At 40.1% G+C, this 25,207-nt stretch overlaps 1 protein-coding gene across 1 annotated transcript in view; it reads left to right on the top strand.

Annotated features, from left to right (window-relative positions):
* The window catches only part of ADGRA1 (adhesion G protein-coupled receptor A1), a 468,757-nt gene that overhangs the window by 128,988 nt on the left and 314,562 nt on the right, over positions 1-25,207 (top strand). The window lies entirely within an intron of this gene.

Below are 25,207 nucleotides of genomic sequence, written 5' to 3'. Positions count from 1 at the left end.
TGTGTAGCTGGAAAATATCCATAGGCTGAGGGGTATTAGAGCAAGCTGTAAGAAGAGAATGGATACAGCAAGAGAAAGACAAGTCCTATTGCTAGGTAGCAGACCTTGGGGATTTCGGACTAACTTTTATGGGGATGTTATCTTTATATTTATTTGGTATAGGCCTAAAAATCACATGCACTCTCTCTCTGTCTCGCTCTTTCTTTTCAGATCTTCTCTTCTGGCACCCAGATTGAGATTAGCCTCACATCTTTGTCTGTCTAACACTTTTGGGAGTACTGTACATTCTTCACTATCAAGTCATCAGTCCAGATCAGTTGCTGCCTCTTTCTTTCTAACACTTCTCATTTAATTATTACCTGTTTACCCATCAGACCATAGTGTAGTCTCTCTCTCTATCAATTTGACTGTGCTTTCAGCTCACTGAGTGGAGTATCCGTTCATTGTCTGATGCATGCCCTTTTCTCCTTCCTTCTTGCGACTGCAAGGTCTTCCATCTGCCTTGATCCTTCTGCATGTTTGCCCAAATATCATCTGAAGAGGCAGTGTCCTTCCTGCAATGTCTTTGATCTGTCTGATTTGACTTCTCTCTTTGCTGGAAGAGATTTCACCTGTAGTGTTAATCCCTGCAGTTTATCTACCAAAATGGAAACTAGTTTGTGGGGAGGTGCGGGGACATTGTACTCCTCTGCATCCTGCCTTGGTTCTTTGGTAGCCATCAATATTCTGTATTCCAGTTAATACTTCTCACCTGTAGTGATGTAAATTTTGAGGACCTAGGCACTCTGTCACCTCTTTTTAGTCCCCACTTCCTCCAATTTGCCCAAGACCTCACTTGTTTGCCACTGTTATTAATCTCAGATAATCATTCATCTCTATACATCCACCTAAAAGTCTAACTGAGACCAAACTCACTTTTATTAGGATTTTAGTGTTTCTTCTTCTCTCTGCCTGTGTCCAAACTCCAAAAACAAATTGTGTTTGAAACCCAATCTCAAACATTGCTCCCTCTCTGAGAGGAGGGACAGGAAGGGCAAGCATATTTTCTGCATCAGGCATTGAAAACTTTTTGACCTTGTCTATGCAGTGTCAAACCATGGTTGAGGGGGAGTTAAGTGGAGTGTTGTTGTTTGCCATCATGTGGTTACAGCCTTTGTTGGTGCCTCGCTTCTACGAATTGCTATAGTAGAATCTTAAATGGCACACCCTAGAGAGAGAAAATGTGTCAATTAACCTGCTGTACCTGGCCAGTTCTCAGGCTATCATATAAATACACTGGGCTGCTAGATATTTTTGTGAATTGCTTTAAAAATAAGTTCTCTCCAAAGCATTAAAATATACTAAAGCAAGTGACTCTTATCACCCGTAACAGTGTTCAAACAGTGTGAAGTAAAAACAAAACACCTAAATTTACACCTGTGAATAGGGATATAGTGATATACCGTGAATAGGGATCTAGCCAACTCCAGACTAATGCACGAAATATTCCATTTATCAATTCTTTATTGCCAGTGAAAAGCATTATTCTGAATTTGTACCCTGGCAGTTACCCCAATGTAGCAGGTATCCTGGATTATCTGGGTGCTAATTTAATAGTGTGTATAAAACAATTTAGCATCATTAGTTTATATTCCAGTTAGTTTTTTTCATACTTGGTTGTAAATATTGTGATGGCCTCTTCCAAAAAAGGCCTTATATGTCTGTGGCTGAACATAGTGCCTGAAGATATTCGTTCATTTGTAGCTCAATGTAATGTGAATAAGACATGAAAATCGTTTCTCCTAAAGTATTTTTTTGCTAAGTAATAGGTTTGGCCTGATTAAGTAGGAAGACGTAAGAACATCTGTGCAATTTTCAATGGTCTGCAGGGTGTAGCCCTTTCCGTCATTCGCTGTCTATAAAATTGTCTGAAACAACAGTACTTTGAATACTTTTTGATACCTTCTTCAGTAGTCTTACTGTGAAAACACCCGCTAACTATTTAGCATATGTATGTCAAACTCATTGTGTAAACAACCCATTTTTACAAAGTACAGTAAGTTAAATAACTATTTAAAATTAAATAGAATTGAAAAGTTGGGCATCGTGAATAGCTGCACATTTTTAAAAAGCCAATCTCTTTCCTTTCCTAGAGGAGACTTTCATTTTCAGCCATTTTGTACTTAGAAGTTATATAGGTTTTACGGTTCAGTTGTTTAACTGTTACTCATTTAAGATGACTCAGATGTACTGCACTGTAGTGTGTGAGTCTAGAAAAGAAGTTCAAGCATTAAATTACACTTCCCAAGGCAGAACCGCTAAAGGGAGCAGCTGTGTAAATCACTTTCTAGTACTGATATATGCATCCTCTGTAATTCTGTCTAAGATTTCTAGATACAAGGGAATGACTAATTGTAAATCCAGAATTTAAAATGATTACTTAATCCATTAACTCACGAAGCTGAATGAGAAGTTTGAAATGAAAGAAATCTGTTTTAATAGTATCTTAACAATCAATATTTAACATTTAGTCACACCCAACCAGCTGCAGTTTAGAATCGATTGTAACGTTACTAATCAGTTTGACCTAATAGATCTTCTTTCGTTACCTGCATAAGCCACTGAGGTGTGTAGAGAAGGTTACCATTATCAGTTTAATCCTGACATTGATAAGTGCTTTCTTGGGATCTATTCTGCAGAAATAATCTACTGCACTGTGTTCTGTGTGTCTTTGTTTTCTTATAACTACATGAATAATATAGCAGAATGGCTGTCCATGAAGCAGTACCACTGCAAGAGTTCTGTGGGTGCCTTCCACAAAACACACAAATTAGAGTGGAGATCGATCAAGAGTCTCTTCTCTTGTTCTCCCATCATTGATTAGAGAGGACCAAGAAAAATGGTCTTCAATTCCTGTGTGTTTATTTTAATGGGATCAATTTAATCAAAGTGGATTTCAGTTAATGACCTCAGAGTCTTTTTATTCCCATTTGAGTACCAACAACTGGCTGTAAAAGACAGCAACATATTATTAAGGGATATTTGGTAATATGGTAATGTGGGTACAAACCCTCTTCCCCTTAATTTATGTGTTGCCTTTCTTATTCAGTTTTTAAAAATATATATTTTTAAAAATGCTTGGAAATAAAAGGCCAAGCTGTTCCTCTATAACTGGTTAATTGGCTTCCAGCAATTGGTTTCCTAGGCGTTGCCTCTGTAACCGAGGCATTAAACCCTATTCTTTCCAATAAAAATCTTTCTGAATTTTTTTTTAAATCTGCTAATTAGGGTGATGTAGTCTTTTCCCTCCCTTATCTAGGTCACAGTAATGATTATAACCATTACAGAGCTGCTTTTTAAAAAATATTGTTTTTATTGATTTTTAAAACAACTGTAAAATCTACCGATGAGAATAACTAAAAAAACAAGGAAGAGGCAGCAAACAACCCTTCATTAAAACAAAGTTTTGGACAGTGACATCACTCTATAGGGATCTCATGTAATTCTGACATACATATTTGTTTTCTCCTTCAGGTAAGGGGTTATTCTGATATGTACAGTTCTCCATACTCAGCATCATAAACAAGATGCTCATTGGAAGTAATTTCTTCCATATCAATCAGATTCTTTCAAAAGTGTGGCAAAAGAGCTTTTCTACTACTAAGATTCAATCATTTGTTGTACAACAAAGGGTAATTGCCAGCCACATATCCTATATCATATATCATGTATTTATAGCTAACATATTTTATTTAATAGAAAACAAGAGTTCTGATTTAGGTGGTAATGTATAAGAACATAAGAATGCCGTACTGGGTCAGACCAAAGGTACATCTAGCTCTGTTTTGTTCATTCCCTCTGGGGCACCTTGCATTGGTCACTGTTGGAAGACAGGATACTGAGTTAGATGGACCTTTGGTCTAACCCAGTATGGCTGTTAAGTTCTCCTCATATGGCAGCCATTCAATACCCCTAATCACTTTTGTTGCCCTTTTCTAAATCTTTTCTAATTCCAATATCTCTTTTTTGAGATGGGGCGAGCACATCTGCACACAGTATTCAAGATGTGGGCATACCATGGATTTATATAGAGACAATATGATATTTTCTGTCGTATTATCTATCCCTTTCTTAATGATTCCCAACGTTCTGATTGCTTTTTTGACTGCCGCTGCACATTGAGTGGATGTTTTCAGAGAACTATCCACAATGACTCTAAGATCTTTCTTGAGTGGTAACAGCTAATTTAGACCCCGTCATTTTACATGTATAGTTGGGATTATGTTTTCCAGTGTGCATTACTTTGCATTTATCAACATTGAATTTCATCTGCCATTTTGTTGCCCAGTCACCCAGTTTTGTGAAATCCTTTTGTAGCTCTTTGCAGTCTGCTTGGGACTTAACTATCTTGAGTAGTTTTGTATCATCTGCAAATTTTGCCACCTCACTGTTTACCCCCTTTTCCAGATCCTGAATATGTTGTTTAGGACTGGTCCAGACCCCTGAGGGACACCACTATTTATCGCTCTCCATTCTGAAAACTGACCATTTATTCCTACTCTGTTTCCTATCTTTTAAACAGTTACCGATCCCCCTTGTCCACATGCTTGTTGACCCCCTCAAAGAATTCTAGTAGATTGTTTAGGCATGATTTCCCTTTACAAAAAACATGTTGATTCTTCCCCAACATATTATGTTGGTGTATGTATCGGACAATTTTGTTCTTTACTATAGTTTCAACCAGTTTGAAGTCAGGCTTACTGGCCTGTAATTGCTGGGATCACCTCTGGAACTCTGTTAAAAATTGGCTTCACATTAGGTATCATCCAGTCATTTTCTGTCAGAAGCTGATTTAAATGATAGGTTACAAACTACAGTTAGTAGTTCTGCAGTTTCACATTTGAGTTCCTTCAGAACCTTTGGGTGAATACCATCTGGTCCTGGTCACTTACTCCTGTTTAGTTTATCAATTTGTTCCAAAACTTCTCTAATAACACCTCAATCTGGGGCAGTTCCTCAGATTTGTCACCTAAAAAGAATGGCTCAGGTTTGGGAATCACCCTCCTCCTCATCCATGGAGACCGATGCAAACAATTCATTTAGTTTCTCTGCAATGGCTTTATCGTCCTTGAATGCTCCTTTAGCATCTCAATCGTCCAATGGCCCCACTGGTTGTTAAGCAGGCTTCCTGCTTCCAATGTACTTTAAAAAAAATTGCTAATACTTTTTGAGTATTTAGCTAATTGTTCTTCAAATTCTATTTTGGCCTTCCTAATTATGTTTTTACATTTCATTTGCCAGAGTTTATGTGCCTCTATTGTGGTGTCTTTAAACTGTGTCCATGCAGCTTGCAGGGATTTCACTTTTGGCACTGTGCCTTTTAATTTCTGTTTAACTAACTTCCTCATTTATGTGTAGTCACCCGTTCTGAAATTAAATGCTACAGTGTTGGGCTGCTGTGGTGGTTTTCCCTGCCACAGGGATGTTAAATATGATTCTGTTATCTTTATAACACTTCCAACATATTGCCAAAAATGTCTTACATTAGAGAGACAAGGTGGGTGAGGTAATATCTTGTATTGGACCGACTTCTGTTGGTGAGAGAGACAAGCTTTTGAGCCACACACAGGAAACCAACAGAAGTCGGTCCAATAAAAGATATCCCCTTACCCACCTTGTCTCTGAAATATCCTGGGACCAACAGGGCTATAACTATGCTGCGTTATGTTAGGACATTGTCAGATATGTCAAATTGCCACCTTAATTTCTATCCTGCTACCCCAAAGAGCTTTCTACTAGGTCACATTTAAACAAGTGTTCAAGAGTCCAAACAATTCTTTTTATTTTAAATTGTCACTAGCAGCTCTTGTTGTATATTCTAGAGTGTTTTGCTATTCTTGATCGTCAAAGCATGTATTTTGTTTGGGGCACTCCAAACTGTGACCTTTTTTGTTAACCACAGTTTGCTTTAGGCAAGGCTTTGTATTGTGCAGCAAATTGGACCTAATTTTTGTGGCAAGATTTCTCGATTCTACCACTAAATCTAGTATGGCAGATTGCAAATTCTGCAGCAGCTTTAAAAAGTAGGTTTTAATCAATTAAACAGGAAAACAACACAGGGCTGTCACAAATCTGTCTTCAGCAAAGTACCCCCTTTAGGAGCCAGATGGGGGTGGATAGCACGCAACTGCCCCAGACTAGCAGGTGCTGTGGTTTGTGTTAGTTTAGGGAGGCTGATGCTCTGAACCTCCAGCCAAAGCCTGCTGACTGTTTCTTTTCTTCGCAGGGTCCCAGGTGACGCAAACAAAACAGTCCACAGAAAGCAAGTGAGGTTAAATAAAAGCATGAAGGAAAAGAAAGAAAAACCTGTAGGCAGCTTTAGTCAGAATATTGGCCTTTCTTACTTCAGAGTGCCCTGGAAGTATCACAGTCCACCCAGAGTTCACTGGGTCTGCAGTACAGGTCTCAGTCTCTCTTTCTTAGTTCAGGGAATTTGTGTTCTCCTTTCTGAGAGGGCAGAGACTCTGTTGGCTGTCAGACCTCTCTCTGGGAGCTGGAGAGCTCAACAGCTTGTTCCTTTCCCAGGGTTACCCCACCTAAGTGGAGGTCCTTACTTTTAACTCCTCCTCTTGTCCTGATTCATAGGTGTAGAGAGGTGGGGCCACTCTAGCATAAAGCAATTCCTTAACTTCTTCCATGCTGGTGCAGGGTTTACAAGAGCTTTGTTTTATTTGTTTACAAGAGCTGTGTTTATTTTGATACCAGATTAGTCACTTGGTAATCTGGGTGTGGGATATCACATTTACTGGAAGTTTCTGCTAAAATTGTAGAATCATATAATGATAGAAATGGAGGGCTAGAAGGGGACCATGAGGAGTCATCTTGTCAAGTCTCCTGTACTGAGGCAGGACCAAGTATACCTAAACTATCCCTAGCAAGTGTTTGTCTAACCTGTTCTTAAAACCTATAATGATGAGTCTTCCACAATGATTCTTGGAAGCATATTACAGTACTTAATTATCCTTACAGTTGGAAAGTTTTCCTAATATCTAACCTAAATCTCTGATGCTGCAGGTAAAGCTGCTTACTACTTGTCCTACCTTCAGTGGACATGGAGAACAGTTGATTGCTATCCTCTTTATAAGCATATTTGAAGTATGTTATCCGGTCCTCCCTCAAGATTAAACAATTCTATTTTTTTAACTTTTCCTGATAGGTCAGGTTTTCTAAACTTTTTATCATCTTTATTGCTCTCCTCTGCGATCTCTCCAGTTTGCCCACATCTCTCTCAAAGTGTGGTGCCCAAAACTGGACACAGTACTCTAGCTGTGGCCTTACCAGTGCCACGTAGAGCGGAGCAATTGTCTCCCATATCTTACATATGACATTCCTGTTAATACACCACAGAATATTAACCTTTTTCACAACTGCATCACATTATTGACTCACATTCAGTTTATGATCCACTATAACCCCCAGATCCTTTTCAGCAGTACTAGTGCCTAGCCAGTTATTCCCCTTTTTGTATTTGTGCATCTTATTTTCCTTCCTCAGTATATGCTTTGCACTTGCCTTTATTGAATTTCATCTTGTTGATTTCAGACCAATTCTCAAATTTGTCTAGCTGTTTGAATTCTAATCCTGTCCTCCAAAGTGCTTGGAATCCCTCCTAAGTTGATGTCATCTGCAGATTTAATAAGCATATTCTCCACTCCATTATCCAAGTTATTAATGCAAATGTTGACTAGTACTGGACTGTTATTGAAATCCTGCTGTCTATAATTCCCTGGGACTCCCTTTCTAAAGATAGGAACTATGTTGGCTCTTCTCCAGTCTTCTGGAACACCATACATAGTCCATGAGTTCTCAGAATGATCTCTAATTGTTCCAAGATTGTTTCAGCTAGTTCCTTAAGTATCCTAAGGTGAACTTCATCAGATCCTGATGACTTTTATGCATCTGATTTATCTAAATATTCTTTAACCTGTTCTTTTCCTAGTCTGACTTGCGTTCCTTCCTCCTTGTTGTTAGAATTAATTGTATTAAGCATCTGGTCACAACTAACCTTTTTAGTGAAAACTGGAGCAAAATAAGCATTAAATACCTCTGTTATCTTGGTGTCATCCATTACTAGCTTCACCTTTCCACTAAGTAGTCGACCTACACATTCCTTTGTCTTTCTCTTCCTCCTGCTGTATTGATAGAACCTCTTCTTGTTGTCTTTTATGTCTGTTGCTAGGTGTAATTCATTTTGTGCCTTAGCCTTTCTGAATTCACCCCTACATGCTGGTGCTGTTCTTTTGTACTCATCCTAGCAATTTGTCCTTGTTTCCACTTGTTGTGGGATTTCTTTTTAGATTTTTCAGGTCATTAAAGAGCTCCTGATACAGCCATATTGGTCTCTTGCTATTCTTTCTACATTTCCTTTACATCAGGACAATTGCTGTTGTGCCTTTTAATAATAATAATAATTAATAATAATAATGATGATGATTTATAATAATATTTCCATTGCCAAATGTTTGGCAATTAAATAATGAAAATATTATTCCTGAGACTTACCTTTCCTTCTTACTGTTTCAGAGTTAATGCTCGTTTGTAGTGAATGGGGCACACCTTACAGAGTTATTTTTTCAGGCTCTGCACAGACTCAGGAAGACACACTGTGTCAGTTAAACTTGGGTCATATTTTTATGGTTTTCTTTGCAATCATGGCTAGAAACACAATATATTTTTCATTTAATCATTTTATAGCCTTGTAGAAACTGTCAGCGGAAGACATTGGTGGTGATTTGGGGCTTTTGGCACCCAAGAAGGTGAATGGAGATAACTTTGTTCTTTGGCATACATGACAGTTAATGTTTTTGTACCAGAAAGGGAAGGATTCATGTCCTCTTTCCTTTCCTGCAGAGAGTGAATTTAAAATTGTAGGGAGCTAGAGTTGTTGTTAAATACAGACTTCTTGTGTTTATTATTTTTATTTTAGAAATGAGATGCTAGAGCAATAAAATGATTTGCCTAAGGTTACACAGGAAGCTTGTAGCACAGCTGGCCATAGAAACCAAATCCAAGGTCCATGCTTAACAGAAGACCATCTAGCATCCTTTTATGCATCCTCATATAGGATGTGGGAAGATTGCAACTGCAGTAAATGGAATGATGAAAGGGCAATCAAAAAAAGAGACATCCTCCTGCTGTAATTATTTTGAACAAAAGTATCACAAAAGTTTCTTTCTTCCTTTTTTTTTTTGGGACACAGTCTCTTGAAATTCTAATAATTTTCATAAAATTGTGACGAACATGACAGGATTCTATAAATGTGCTGTAAATGTGAGATTCCAACTGCTGTATCCTTTTTGTTTTGGAAATGTCACTGTTCACATACAAGGAATGAGAATGAATGGAAGTACAATAAGTGAAATTGCTGCTCCGGAGAAACACATTCATCTGAGACCAACAAGCTTGAATCTTCAAATGGTCTCTAATGAAAAACAACATAAAAATAGTACAATCATTTTAGAAAATTTCTCTGCTCTATTTTTTTACATGAAATCGAAGTGAACAATTACCATACTTGATTTAGTCTTGTAAGCTTATGTTAGGATATAGATATTCAGGCCTGTCTGTAAAGGCCTATACTCTAAGAATTTAGATGTATTCTTATCACTTAGCTAGTTATAGAGGTATAAAAGAAAGAATCAAAATCACTGTCTGCCGGTGTAAGGTCCTTCTCTTACTGTGACAGTCTGAGGCCCCGTGCTTAGGCTAAGATCTTTGGCTAAGCAACAGAGGCAGCCATAAGCTGGGAAGCGACGGGTCACATCCTCACATTCCAAACGAGTCACATTGAAATAAGGTGCTATTGGGTTGTTAGGAATACAATCCTGTCCTGATAATGCGGATCACCTCCAAAGAAAGGGAAGTGCCTAGAAGATGTAAAAGGAAACTTAGTTTGATAGCATCCTGTCTGGCAAGAACTCACTTATCAATAGCTGGGATGTGAAATCCTCATTTCTGTGTTTGTTCTATCACTGTAGTCCCCATTTCCCCATTGTTTGTCTGTATAATCTCTGTCTGGTTCTGTGATTGTTTCTGTCTGCTGTATAATTAATTTTGCTGGGTGTAAACTAATTAAGGTGGTGGGATATAATTGGTTAAATAATCGTGTTACAATATGTTAGGATTGGATAGTTAAATTTCAGGAAAATGATTGGTTAAGGTATAGCTAAGCAGAACTCAAGTTTTACTATATAGTCTGCAGTCAATCAGGAAGTGGGGTGGGTGAGTGGGTGGGAGGGGGAAATGGGAACAGGGAATGGGAGTGGGGAAATTGGAATCATGTTTGGCTAAGGGCAGGAATAGGAACAGGGACACAGGTGTAAGGCTCTGTGGTATCAGAGCTGGGAAGGGGGACACTAACGAAGGAAACTGGAATCATGCTTGCTGGAAGTTCACCCCAATAAACATCGAATTGTTTGCACCTTTGGACTTCGGGTATTGTTGCTCTCTGTTCATGCGAGAAGGACCAGGGAAGTAAGTGGGTGAAGGAATAAGCCCCCTAACAGCGTAGTTGACCATTTTTGACTAGCCCAGTTCAGAGGAAACGCATGCATCATTTATGTGGGATTTTTATGCACTTGGAAGAATGCATTCTGCGCTTTTCCAAAGTAAAGCATCCACTTTAGTATGTACAGTATGTTCATTAAATCCCTTTCCTTGTTTATATAAGTGCTCACATCTCCATTAGTCATTCAAGCAGAAGCAACATTATGTGGTGCATCTACTACAGCACACAAAACTCACTTAAAAAAAAAGATTACCTTTGATTAAAATAGAGATAATTTTGCTCATTTAATGGGAATTATGGCACATTATATTTCACATTGGGGTTATCAACTGATCCTTGAGGGTTAGCAGGTGATGGCTTTAAAGGCTCTTACAAAAATTCTGGGACTGAGTGGGACCTTTGTCTAGACAGTGTTTCTCAATTTATTTTCCAGCCTGGGACCCATAAAATAACGTAAAACATAAGAATGGCCATACTGGGTCAGGCCAGTGATCCATCTAGCCCAGTTCCCTGTCTTTAGACAGTGGCCGATGCCAGATGCTTCAGAGGAATTTAACCGTAATTTTCTAGTGGTCCATCCCCTGTCATCCACTCCCAGCATATGGCAGACAGAAGCTTTGGGACACACAGAGAATGGGGTTACATTCCTAACCATCTTGGCTAATAGCCACTGATGGACCTATTCTGAATGAACTTATCTTTTTTGGCTCCAAGTTATATTTTTGGCTTTCACAACATTCACTGGCAACAAGTTCCACTGGTTACTGTGCGTTGTGTGAAGAAGTACTTCCTTATGTTTGTTTTTCAACCTGCTGCCTATTAATTTTATTGGGTGACCCCTGGTTCTTGTGTTATGTGAAAGGGTAAATAACACTTCCTTATTCAATTTCTCCACACCATTCATGATTTTATAGACTTCTGTCATATCCCCTCAAGTCATCTTTTTTTCTAAGCTGAATAGTCCCACTCTTTTACATCTCTCCTCATATGGAAGCTGTTCCATACTCCTAATAATTTTTGTTACCCTTCCCTGTACTTTTTTCCATTTCTAATATATCTTTTTTTGAGGTGGGGCCACCAGAACTGCAATATTCAAGGTATCAGCGTACAATGGACTTATTTAGTGGCATTATGATATTTGCTTATTATCTGTCTTGTTAGCTGTCCCTTTCCTAATGGTTAACACCGTCTATGATTTCTTGACTTGACCTCTCAAATCTCTGTCCTTTGTAATGCTGGAATCATGTAATGAAACCATTGTTGGCAGGTTTAGGGGCACTGGGGTTTGTGGTATAATACCGCCTATAAAGGCTGCTAATAGGCAGTTGGGACAGAAGGACTGGGACAGACCGAGCCTTGGGGTGGGAAAGCCACCACAGAGACGAGTTAGCTTCTGAGCAAGGGGCCAGTGGCTCAGGAAAGCAGCAGGAAGACAGCAGAGTTAACAGGCTGGGAAGCTTCCAGGAGCTGGAGTGCCAAAGGCCCCTGGGAGAGGTGCCCCTGAAGTCCAGGGCCAGACATTGAGTTAAGACTTTTCTGTTTGTTGCTAACATCTGTTAAAGTAATGAGCCTCTGTGAAAAAGACTGGGTGTGGCAGCATGTGCTTTGGCTGGGGAGAGACCTGGCCCGATGATATGTGGTACCAGAAGCAGGCCTCTGGCCTACTCCTAGAATAAGGGGAAAGAGGGAGGAGGTGATCTGCCTGTTAGGTGCAGAGCAGCAGCAAAGGGTGATCCCTATGCAGCAGCAGTAGCAACAAGAGAAGCAGCAGCAGACCCAGGCCCTGCTGATGCAATTTACAGAAAATTAACAGAAATAGCAGGATGCTCAGTTTGCTGCACAATGGATGTGGCAAGAAGTCTACTCCAAACAGGCATAGATACAGGAACAGTTAGACTGAGCCACACCCAGTAACACAGTTGTTGATGGGGCTGGAGGCTAGTTGGTTCTGAGGCTGGTAAATCTTGGACCAGAAGATGACCCAAGGTCTTCCTCCAAACACTTGAGAGGGTGGCAAAGGCAGCAGATTGGGAGGAGTTGATCTGCCCTCATAGCACTGTTCCTGACAGGCGAGATGCAAGTAGCTTACTGGGCAATTAGTGAGGAGTTGGTGATTAAAAGGGATGGAGCAGGGCTGACTGGAAGTGGCAACAAGAGGAGAAGGGGGCAAGCAAGTTGTTTTTCCCATCCCTTGCCTGCACTCATGCTGGGTCCTAGCACCCACAGGATTTTGTTGGTTTCTTTTTCAGGTGGGGAGGTGTGACCAAGCTGCATATCACACCATATCACACACATCATATTTGTACAGAATTCTGGTTCTTGGTGGCCAGTGGGGGCAATCCTTCATTTCCTTTCCAGTATCTTTTGGAATATTGGGCTTTCAAGATGACGAAACAGGAATAGACATTGGGGCCATGCTACAGGATGAAAAGAGCATCCTTGCCTGCTGCTGTATGGCATGGGATCCTTGTGTAGAATTTCAGTCTGTTGTTCTGTGGCCTGACAAACAAATCTAGCTCCAGAGGTCCTCTGATGTGAGACAACTTGCAGGAAATCTTTAGGTTAAGTCTCTGAAGAAGACGTTGGCTATTTCGTTTTCTGCCTCCAAAGTGTGCTGGATGATGGAGTTATTTTCTCAGGCGCTGAGGCCTGGACATATCTTCTTCAAATTTGGCATGTCAACACAGTCTGTATTTAGGTTTGCCCTCAACTCCTCTTAGGTTTTTCTTATCTGATGACAGATGAGATCTGATGAGAGATTGGATCCTTGGAGCAGAGGTCACTAGTTCCCCCTCATGTGTAGGGGTCTGAGTTCATAATGGACAGCTGGATCCCCCTCAAGAGTACTCAAATCACTCTGCAGGAATTCATGTTCTTGTGACGGTCAGGCCTGGAATGTGGGAAGTGTCAACCATCCACTCTTTTAGTGACTGTGTGGTAGAGGCTGAAGCCTTTCATGGCCTCTGAGGCAGCAACTATCTTGGGCTAGCCTGTGCAATACATCTTGAGCTGTTGAAATGTCTCACTGTAGAGGATTAATAACCAGGCTGGATGGAAGAGCAGAGGCTCTTGCATTGAGGTGTACCAGGCCAAGAAATTTTCTGTAGAAAAGAAGTGACATTCAAAGGTGTCGACAGGTATGTGATGCCCACTTCTCCTGTACCTGGAGTTGGTCTTCTGCTGTGGTCAAGATTCAGATGGAGGCACTTTGAAGAGAGGTAAAGCAAGATAACATATGGTGGCTGTCAAGGTTCCTTCCCCACTCTGAACTCTAGGGTACAGATGTGGGGACCTGCATGAAAGACCCCCTAAGCTTATTCTTACCAGCTTAGGTTAAAAGCTGCCACCACCAAAGTGTTACACAAAGAATAACAGGGGAAGTGCCCACTTGGAAACGTCTCCCCCCCCCCCAAAATATCCCCCCAAGCACTACACCCCCTTTCCTGGGGAAGGCTTCATAAAAATCCTCACCACTTTGCATAGGTGAACACAGACCCAAACCCTTGGATCTTAAGAACAATGAAAAAGCAATCAGGTTCTTAAGAGAATTTTAATTAAAGAAAAAGGAAAAGAAAAACCTCTGTAAAATCAGGAAGGGAAATACCTTACAGTGTAGTCAGATTCAAAACATGGAGAATCCTTCTAGGCAAAATCTTAAGTTACAAAAAGACACAAAAACAGGAATATACATCCCATTCAGCCCAACTTATTTTATCAGATTGCTTACTAACTCTTTACAGGAGTTCTGACCTGCATTCCTGCTCTAGTCCCAGCAAAAGCATCACACAGACAGACAGGCCCTTTGTTCCCTCTCCCCTCCCCCCCCCCCCCCAGCTTTGAAAGTATCTTGTCTCCTCGTTGGTCATTTTGGTCAGGTGCCAGCGAGGTTATCTTAGCTTCTTAACCCTTTACAGGTTAAAGGACTTTGCCTCTGGCCAGGGGGGATTTTATAGCACTGTATGCTGTAAAAAAGGTGGTTATCCTTCCCTTTATATTTATGACAGTGGCATAGGGCAGTCCTTGGTTCCAGTGCTTCCTTTGGGTCATCCATCACTGAGCCACCATCCGATCAGGCTCTAGGTGGCAATTCATATGTGTGCATCTTGGAAAAGCACCTGTTGTGCATGTGCGTACAAACTCTGTAGCTGGCTTTCTTTTTCTCCTTTAAAGATGCACATTAGTGTGTGCTTGGTATTGGAAGAAAGCCCCATGACAAAAACACAGAAGTTAGAGATAGAGAAGAACTATTTCATCCAGTCCATCTCACTGCCAATGAAAGATTGTTCTTCACAGCACATTTGCTTTGTCCAGTCTAGTTCAAATAGGCTTTGTCACAAGGTCCTCCCTTAGCTATGCTGCACTGCACTGCCTGCTTCTGTCACCTCATGGTCAAAAACACACCCAAGCCGTTTCTCTTTCACCAGGTGTACCTTTTTTATTCCACGGTTCTTTTGCAAACCCAACAAAACACAGGCATAGTTCAGAAGGTGCTTTCTGCACAGCTCACCCTCTGAGCTCCTCCCTCCTGTTCCTCCCACTTTTATCCTCCCAATTACTGCCAATTGTATCAATAGCTTAGTAATTACCACCCACATGCTCATCATCCCCCACTAGAAAGTGGTTAATTTTTCCTATGTGAGCCTACAGCCGACGCCATGTTGCAGCAACCTGTGACCAGGGTGCTACTGCTAGCACTCTGTCACAGTTTTTTTTCCTCCGCTTACTTTGAGAGTTATTCCACAGGCCTGATGCATCTCATTGACAGGCTTTCTCTGATTTTTTTTTTTCAGCCTAAATTTTGCCTTTCTGAATTCAATTTCAGTACTTCTAGTTATACCCTGGTATACAACACTAAATAAATCTTCTCTGTTCTTAGTGTATACATGATTCGTGTGTTTGTAGAACGATTGCACGGAGCCTCTTCAAGCATCTTCCTAGCTAAACATGTAAGATTGGTTCCTTAAATCTGTTCTCTGACATGCTGTTCCTCCGGCAAATCACTTCCCCTCTTTCTATCTTTGTTTTCCTACCTGGGAAATGGAAATATTATTTGACTATCTATTATCATTTCATTAATCTGCTCTTAAAAGCGGAATGAGTATTCCTTATCTCCATGTGTATCGATGCATACTCTATCCCCTATACCTATATACTCATGTATGGGTGATTTATTTTTAAGTTGCGTGTGCTGTATGATTTTTCATGGTTTCTGTATGGTTTCCTCTTTACATGTTTCCCCTCACTCTCAAAGGCCTATTGACACAAAAGTAATACACCCTCCCATGTAGATGCTCAGATGATTGATGGTTCTTTCAGTCTGCAGGAGTATACAAAAACCAGGACAAAACACCCTTTTAAACCAACAGGCCCTGGAAACAGATGTTTCTGGTTTTCAGGGATACATGAGGATCCTAGATGTCGATATTAGTTATACTTTTTTGTTACCATGTTAAATTCTTTTCAGTGGACCACAATAGTCTAATACCTTCTCTCATTGATCTTTCTTGTATATTACCCTTAATTTTTCCGCTGTTCAAGCGTGTACAAATCAAGAAGAAATTTCACAGTACCAAATCGTTGTTTTTAAACTAAAACAGTAATTCAGAATATAAGAAAAACATATGTACTTGCCAATGAAAGTAAAGATAGCTCAAATCTTTTTCTCTTCTAGGAATTGGGAAATACCTGGAAAAGGGGAATGAGATTTCTCCATTGTAAGATAGTCTGTCATAACTTATACATAATTCAATATTTTACCTTAAAATATTTTCTCTGCTGCTATATGGACACAATGATAGCAAGCTAGACTTCAGACCAACAGGGTACAATAACTTGGCTTTTGTAACTATTCTGTCTAGCAGATAATTGCCAATAAATAAATCAATTTTGTACTGACTTTTCCATTTAATTTTTCCTAAAATGATAAGACATTGCATATATAAATCAGGTAAGCAGGCAGGTAAAAGTAATAAATAACTTGTCCACAGATTTACTTCATACATATTTGACACCGTATACAGTATTTTTAAAAAGTGTATTACTCATTTTTTTTCTAGATCTATTCAGTTTTTTTAAGGAGTGCCCCTGTAGAGTTCCTGAGACTTGCCATAATCCAGCAGGCGGGACAACTTGGAAAATCATTTCATTATTGATAAGACATGATGACATCAGTAATAATAAAGGGTCAGATTCTGCACTGATTTTTAAGACTTCAAATAAGAGAGTGCTGATTTTGGTTCATAGAATTTTCTAGATGAAGCAATATAAACAGGAAGTTGAAATAGAAGTTATCCAAGCATGTGGAAATAATGTGTATAACCCTGTTTTATAGAGAGAGATCTATTTTCAACTGTCTAATGCAAGGCCTAGCTCAGGATTCTGGTGATTAAACCAGCAGACCTCCAGAAGAGAACAAAATTTTTGTTTTGCATGATTGCTTATCTATTGTTTTTCTTACTTGGATGGAACATGTTTGTTCTGTGCGTTCAGAAAGGGATCTGCACTTAAACCTGAATTATGCTAAGATGTAGCTGAGGTCATTGGCTGCATAGTGATAATCAAGGTGGGCCATTTCCAGCAGTCGGCAAGAACGTGTGAGGAACAGTGTGTGTGTGTGTGTGTGGGGGGGGAATAAACATGGTTAATGGCAAACTGGACACCATTAACTTAGGCTTGAGTAAAGACTGGGAGTGGATGTGTCATTACATAAAGTAGAACTATTTCCCCATGTTTATTCCCCCCCTCCCCACTGTTCCTCACATGTTCTTGTCAACTGCTGGAAATGGCCCACCTTGATTATCACTATAAAAGGTTGGGATTTTTTGTTTTTTTGTTTTTCTCTCCTATGGTAATAGCTCACCTTACCTGATCACTCTCGTTACAGTGTGTATGGAAACACCCATTATTTCATGTTCTCTGTGTATATAAAATCTCCCCACTGTATTTTCCACTGCATGCACCCGATGAAGTGAGCTGTAGCTCCCGAAAGCTTATGTTCAAATAAATTGGTTAGTCTCTAAGGTGCCACAAGTACTCCTTTTCTTCTTCCTGCACTGTAAAACTCTGCTGGTTTTACTATCCTCCATGCCTGTGAATGGGAAGGTTTGCCCCGAATGAAACATATCAGGCACAGAAAGTTAAACTTCAGAGCAGATGTAATTTTTTACAACAGAAGATCTCTGCACTTTCCTCCCAGGTCTCACATTCAGAGTTCTCTATGCCTCACAGTACTACTTATCTGCTCATACCAAGGCTAAGCCTTATACCATAACAAATAACATTTTTAGGCATTCATCTGACAAACCAAATGACAGCTATGCTCTTTTTTTTTTAAATAATCACTCTAGGTTATTTTTTAAAATTGGTCATCGCTGTGGTAAGTCCCTCATCTATATGCTTCAGTTAGAGGCCAGGGATAAAGTGTCCTCTTTGGTGAAATATGGGCAGTTCTGTAGCTGAAATGCATATCAACCCTGTTGCTGCAGTAGTGATACGTATTAAGTAGGGTTGGCTAGATCCCTGGAGAGACTCTCGGTAACTTTGGAAGATGGATCTATTTGTTTTCTTTTTAGGTGATATAATGGGGTGAACTGAGAAACTCATTTTGTAAATTTACATTTAAAGTAACACTCCTCTCTGCACTTTCATTAAACATATTAAAAAAATCTGTTGTGAACCATTTTTTTTAATATGCATTCCCTAAAAGTTTGGGGAAAGTTTTCAAAATCCTGTTACTTTAATGGAGGCTGCAGATGAAATATAATCCTCATTTCTTCATAACTAGTCAAAAATAAACATTTTTTTCCAGGCTTTAGAGCAGGAGTGGAAAAGTTCACAAACCAATCATTTTCAACTTTTGGCATACCATACGGAACTTTTCTAACAGCTATTTATAATGCCCTAATGTGTTTATTTTCACAATAAATCTGACTTATTGCTGAATGTGTTCGTTTCATAGTAAAATAAACACTGAAGATTACAAACATAACCTTTTGCAAAGTTTTCTGAAGGCCCAAGGCTTAATTTAATACATGTGATATCTATATTGTCCGTGAAACACATGCCAACTTTTAAATATGGGAGCTGGGAGGGAAGAGGACTGGATCTAAATTGCAAAATCAGTTGTCACCAAGTTTACGTTGTTACATTTGAGCCATTTGACCCATGAAATAAATGCGAATGGATTAGAAAACTGGTAACGAAATATGTTTGTAGGACAGGGAGGTGAAGGGTTGCCCCGTATACTAGGTGCTCCACCTTTGACACCTATTTTAATATACAAACTTAAACCAGTTGAATCCTTACTCTATGCTATTTAGCTTAATTCTGTAATTTACTTACACAAGTTTAAACACAGTTTCACAGATTCATAGATATTAAGGTCAGAGGGGACCATTACGATCATCTAGTCTGACCTCCTGCACAAGGCAGGCCACAGAATCTCACCCACCCACTCCTACAATAAACCTCTCACCTATGTCTGAGCTATTGAAGTCCTCAAATCATGGTTTAAAGACTTCAAGGTGCAGAGAATCCTCCAGCAAGTGACCCGAGCCCCATGCTGCAGAGGAAGGCGAAAAACCCCCAGGGCCTCTTCCAATCTGCCCCGGAGGAAAATTCCTTCCTGACCCCAAATATGGTGATCAGCTAAACCCTGAGTATGTGGGCAAGACTCACCAGCCAGAAACCCAGGAAAGAATTCTCTGTAGTAACTCAGATCCCACCCCATCTAACATTCCATCACAGGCCATTGGGTCTATTTACCATGAATAGTAAACAATCAATTAATTGCCAAAATCATGTTATCCCATCATACCATCTCCTCCATAAACTTACCGAGTTTAATCTTAAAGCCAGATAGATCTTTTGCCCCCAGTGCTTCCCTTGGAAGGCTGTTCCAGAACTTCACTCCTCTGATGGTTAGAAACCTTCGTCTAATTTCAAGTCTAAACTTCCTTTCATAAGACAGGTTTTCCATTCCTTGGATCATCCTAGTAGCCCTTCTCTGTACCTGTTCCTGTTTGAATTCATCCTTCTTAAACATGGGAAACCAGAACTGCACACAGTATTCCAGGTGAGGTCTCACCAGTGCCTTGTATAACGGGACTAACACCTCCTTATCTCTAATGGAAATACGTCGCCTGATGCATCCCAAGACCGCATTAGCTTTTTTCACAGCCATATCACGTTGGCGGCTCATAGTCATCCTGTGGTCAACCAATACTCCAAGATCCTTCTCCTCCTCTGTTGCTTCGAATTGATGCATCCCCAGCTTATAACTAAAATTCTTGTTATTAACCCCTAAATGCATGACCTTACACTTCTCACTATTAAATTTCATCCTATTACTATTACTCCAGTTTACAAGGTCATCCAGATCTTCCTGTATGATATCCCAGTCCTGCTCTAAATTGGCAATACTTCCCAGCTTTGTATCATCTGCAAACTTTATTAGCATACTCCCACTTTTTGTGCCGAGGTCAGTAATAAGAAGATTAAATAAGATTGGTCTCAAAACCGATCCCTGAGGAACTCCACTGGTAACCTCCCTCCAGCCTGGCAATTCACCTTTCAGTATGACCCGCTGTAGTCTCCTCTTTAACCAATTCCTTATCCACCTTTCAATTTTCATATTGATCCCCATCTTTTCCAATTTAACTAATAATTCCCCATGTGGCACTGTATCAAATGCCTTACTGAAATCTAGGTAAATTAGATCCACTGTGTTTCCTTTGTCTAAAAAATCTGTTACTTTATCAAAGACGGAGATCAGGTTGGTTTGGCATGATCTACTTTCTCCTTCAAAATTTTTTCCAAGACCTTGCATACTACGGATGTCAAACTAACAGGCCTGTAGTTACCCGGATCACTTTTTCCCCCTTTCTTAAAAATAGGAACTATATTAGCAATTCTCCAGTCATACGGTACAACCCCTGAGTTTACAGATTCATTAAAATTCCTGCTAATGGGCTTGCAATTTCATGTGCGAATTCCTTTAATATTCTTGGATGAAGATTACCTGGGCCCCCCGATTTAGTCGCATTAAGCTGTTTGAGTTTCGCTTCTACCTCAGATATGCTAATATCTACCTCCATATCCTCATTCCCATTTGTCATCCTACCATTATCCCTAAGATCCTCATTAGCCTTATTAAAGACTGAGGCAAAGTATTTGTTTAGATATTGGGCCGTGCCTAGGTTATCCTTAACCTCCACTCCATCCTCAGTGTTTAGCGGTCCCACTTCTTCTTTCTTTGTTTTCTTCTTATTTATGTGGCTATAGAACCTTTTACGGTTGGTTTTAATTCCCTTTGCAAGGTCCAACTCTACATGGCTTTTGGCCTTTCTCACTTTATCCCTACATGTTCTGACCTCAAGAAGGTAGCTTTCCTTTCTGATCCCTCCCATCTTCCACTCCCTGTAGGCTTTCTGCTTTTTCTTAATCACCGCTCTGAGATGCTTGCTCATCCAGCTTGGTCTACAACTCCTGCCTCTGAATTTTTTCCCCTTTCTTGGGATGCAGGCTTCCGATAGCTTCTGCAGCTTTGACTTGAAGTAATCCCAGGCCTCCTCTGCCTTTAGTTTCATAAATTCTTCAGTCCAATCCACTTCCGTAGCTAATTTCCTTAATTTTTGAAAGTCAGCCCTTTTGAAATCAAAAACCCTAGTCGCAGATTTATTTTTGTTTATCCTTCCATTCAGTTTGAACTGACTTAGCTCATGATCACTTGAACCAAGGTTGTCCCCTACAATCATTTCTTCTATGAGGTCCTCACTGCTCACCAAAACCAAATCTAAAATGGCATCCCCTCTTGTTGGTTCAGCAACTACTTAATGAAGGAATCCATCAACTATCACATCTAGGAAAATCTGAGCCCTATTATTATTACTTGCACTTGTCCTCCAGTCTATATCTGGGAAGTTAAAGTCTCCCATGATCATGCAGTTGCCATTAGTATTTACTTCATTAAAAACATTAAAAAGGGCTCTATCCATATCCAAATTAGATCCCGGCGGTCTATAGCACACCCCAAGCACGATCACAGGGGAGGCTCTAGTAGTTTTCTTCCCCAATGTGATTTTTGCCCAGACAGACTTTGTCTTATCCGTTCCATCACTTCTTATTTCTTTACAGTCTACCTCATCATTGATATACAATTCTACTCTACCACCTTTGCCTTTATTTCTGTCATTCCTAAACAGCACATACCCTTCAATACCTGTAGTCCAGTCATGACTACTATTCCACCATGTTTCTGTTGTTCCTATAATATCTGATTTCACTTCCTGCACCAGTAGCTCTAGTGCCTCCATTTTGTTACCTAGGCTCCTCGCATCGGTGTACAAACATCTTAATTTTTGCTGTTTGCCTTGCTCACATTCTTTACCCAATTAGGCACGGACATTCTACAGCCAGTATGACCCATTAGACTGGTATCCACACTGCCCTTTCTCCTTATGTCCATTCTCCTACCCACAGCTGTTTCCTTTCTTACTTTGTTTTCTTCCCTCTCAATGTTAAAATCCAGCATGGAGATTACCTGGACATCTCCCAACCATCTCCCCCAAATTCCTAGTTTAAAGCTCTCTTAATCAGTTGTGCCAGCCTCCATCCTAGAAGTCTATTTCCCTCCCTACTCAGGTGAAGTCCATCCCGAGAGAACAAGTCCTCTGTCCATCAATGCTTCCCAAATACATCCCAAAGCCCTCCTTATAGCACCACTGCCTGAGCCATCTGTTGATCATCATAATCTTATCACACTTTTATTGCCCTTCACTAGGAAGAGGCAGAATCCCACTGAAGATCACCTGAGCCTCGATTTCCTTAAGCATCTTCCCCAGTCTGGCATAGTCTCCCTTGATATGTTCCAGCGAGAATCTATTGGTATCGTTTGTTCCCACATGAAGGACGAGCAGTGGATTCTTTCCCACTCCCTTTAGGATCCTCTTCAACCTCAGATCCACATCCCATATCTTAGCACCTGGAAGACAGCACACCCTTCTTTTCTCTGGATTAGCTCTGGTTACAGGCCTGTCCATTCTTCTCAGTAAAGAGTCCCCAATCACGTAGACCTGCCTTTTCCTGGTGACGGTGCAATTCTCTGGTCTATCCCCTGTTCCCTCTGGCTGCAAGTTCTTTCCATTCCTATTCTTCCTTGTAATCCTCTTCAACCCATCCTGTATCCTCCTGGGGCTCATATTTGGTGTAGTCTCCATTGACTCTGCCCCTCTTCCTATAGGATAAGCTGCTCTTCTCTTCTTCCTTGCCCTTCCACCTTCAGTGACCACCTGCTGAGCCCCTTTTTCATTTTCCAACTCTGCAAACCTGTTCTTGAGCTCTATTTCTCCTTCACTAGCCCATCTTTTCCTCTGCCTGGTTCTCTTAGTCACATGCTTCCACTGTCCATTTTCTTCACCCAGCAGTCTCCCTTCAGAGTTCTTCGGTCCTGCTTCCATCTGCAAGTCTGAGCTTTTCCCTTCATCTGCCTCATGTCTTTGCTCCATAATCCGCTCGAATCCCCTTCTAAACTCAACCAGACTTTCCACCTGCTCTCCAATCCTTGGATCTTTTCTTCAATCAGCTCTAGATTTAAACTGTTGTTAATGCATCTACTAGCTAAAACTATCTTTTTAAAGATTACATTTATGTAACTGTCATTAAATCCCTAAAATAATCTATTAGATGGTTAGGAAATGAACCTGCCTATGATTAGGTATATTGCTGAGTGCCCCATGAGCACTACACTGTTTTACGTAGAATGGTATTGTTACAATATATCAGTTATTTTCAGAAGGACTTGAATCATAGCTATAGAATGTGGTGTATGTGCATGCTTTGTTTTCAGATAGAAGCCTGTAAGATCTCAAACAATTAAAAATAAATTGCCATTCGAGTTGTTGAAATGCTGGTGCTTTGGGGATAGTTTGGGAACCGCTCCAAAGGACATCGATGAGAGGGTGGGCCTGGATAGCAGATTGTTTGCAGGGAAATGTCCTTCTGCTGGGTGATTTTTATGTTTAAAAGAAGAAAGGGACCATTGAAATCCAAATCCATTAGAAAAAATGCTTTGTATTTTTGGGAACAGATTTTAAAGTTGAGGCAAAAATAGACCAGATGGACCAAGAATCTTACTACAGTAGCTATCTGTTTTCTGGGTTGCACAGTGAATGTTTATGAATGCCAGGGGCATCAAGATGTGCCAGGTTATTTTTTCTCTCAAGATGAGACAGACCTTTTGCTATTGGAAAAAGTGTGAAATTCTAATACTTTCATAAAATCACTACAGTGCACTAATTATTGAAGAACATTTTGTCCAGTGGGAGTCATCTAAACCACATTTGAATAAGTCAGAAGAAAAAAAAAGGATTACAACAATAAACGTGCTCATTATATTCCACATTCCTCTGAAAGTAATAGTCTTCACTGGCAAGAGCTCACACTGTGGTAGCCTATAAATCTTATATGGCTCCTTAAATATATGTTTCATGAATATATTTCCTAAGTAAGGATGTGCAAACTTGTTGGGAAGGTAAATTTTGGGTAGAATCAGTAACATATAGTCTGTGTTTGAGCATAATGCTCACAGGCCAGAACATTTGCTAGTTAAAATTGTCTTCCTTCCCCTGTTTCCAAACTAGAGTAGTTTGGATAATTTTTTTTAAACAAATCTTGTTTTAGATGAAGTTTAGTTTCAAGTGCTATTTTGTATTGGATTCTTTAAAACTGTTAATTGCAACATCTGTAATACAAACACATCTTAGATTTCAAGGGTAAAATTTTGACTGAAAAAGCTCTCATTTACTTCTAGAGGGTCAGGATTTCACCCCAAGCTCTTTGGGGCATGGACTATATCTAGGTCTGTGGCTCCAGTGCTATAAATGACTGTATGCAAGTGACTCCTTGTAGGTTGCAGGTTTGGGGGTTGTCATAAATATAAAGGGAAGGGTAAACCCCTTTAAAATCCCTCCTGGCCAGAGGAAAACTCCTCTCACCTGTAAAGGGTTAAGAAGCTAAAGGTAACCTCGCTGGCACCTGACCAAAATGACCAATGGGGAGACAAGATACTTTCAAAAGCTGGGAGGAGGGAGAGAAACAAAGGGTCTGTGGGTCTGTCTTTATGCTGCCATTGCCGGGGATAGACCAGGAATGGAGTCTTAGAACTTTTAGTAAGTAATCTAGCTAGGTATGTGCTAGATTATGATTTCTTTAAATGGCTGAGAAAAGAATTGTGCTGAATAGAATAACTATTTCTGTCTGTGTATCTTTTTTGTAACTTAAGGTTTTGCCTAGAGGGATTCTCTATGTTTTGAATCTAATTACCCTGTAAGGTATCTACTATCCTGATTTTACAGAGGGGATTTCTTTACTTCTATTTACTCCTATTTCTATTAAAAGTCTTCTTGTAAGAAAACTGAATGCTTTTTCATTGTTCTCAGATCCAAGGGTTTGGGTCTGTGGTCACCTATGCAAATTGGTGAGGCTTTTTATCCAACATTTCCCAGGAAAGGGGGGGGGTGCAAGTTTTGGGAGGATTGTTCATTGTTCTTAAGATCCAAGGGTCTGGGTCTGTAGTCACCTAGGCAAATTTGGTGAGGCTTTTTACCAAACCTTGTCCAGGAAGTGGGGTGCAAGGTTTTGGGAAGTATTTGTGGGGGAAGACAT

This window comes from Natator depressus, chromosome 7, assembly GCF_965152275.1.
Source record: "Natator depressus isolate rNatDep1 chromosome 7, rNatDep2.hap1, whole genome shotgun sequence".
Classification (NCBI taxonomy): domain Eukaryota; kingdom Metazoa; phylum Chordata; order Testudines; family Cheloniidae; genus Natator; species Natator depressus.
Note: the sequence above shows the minus strand (reverse complement) of the source record. Positions and strands in the feature narration are given on the sequence as shown.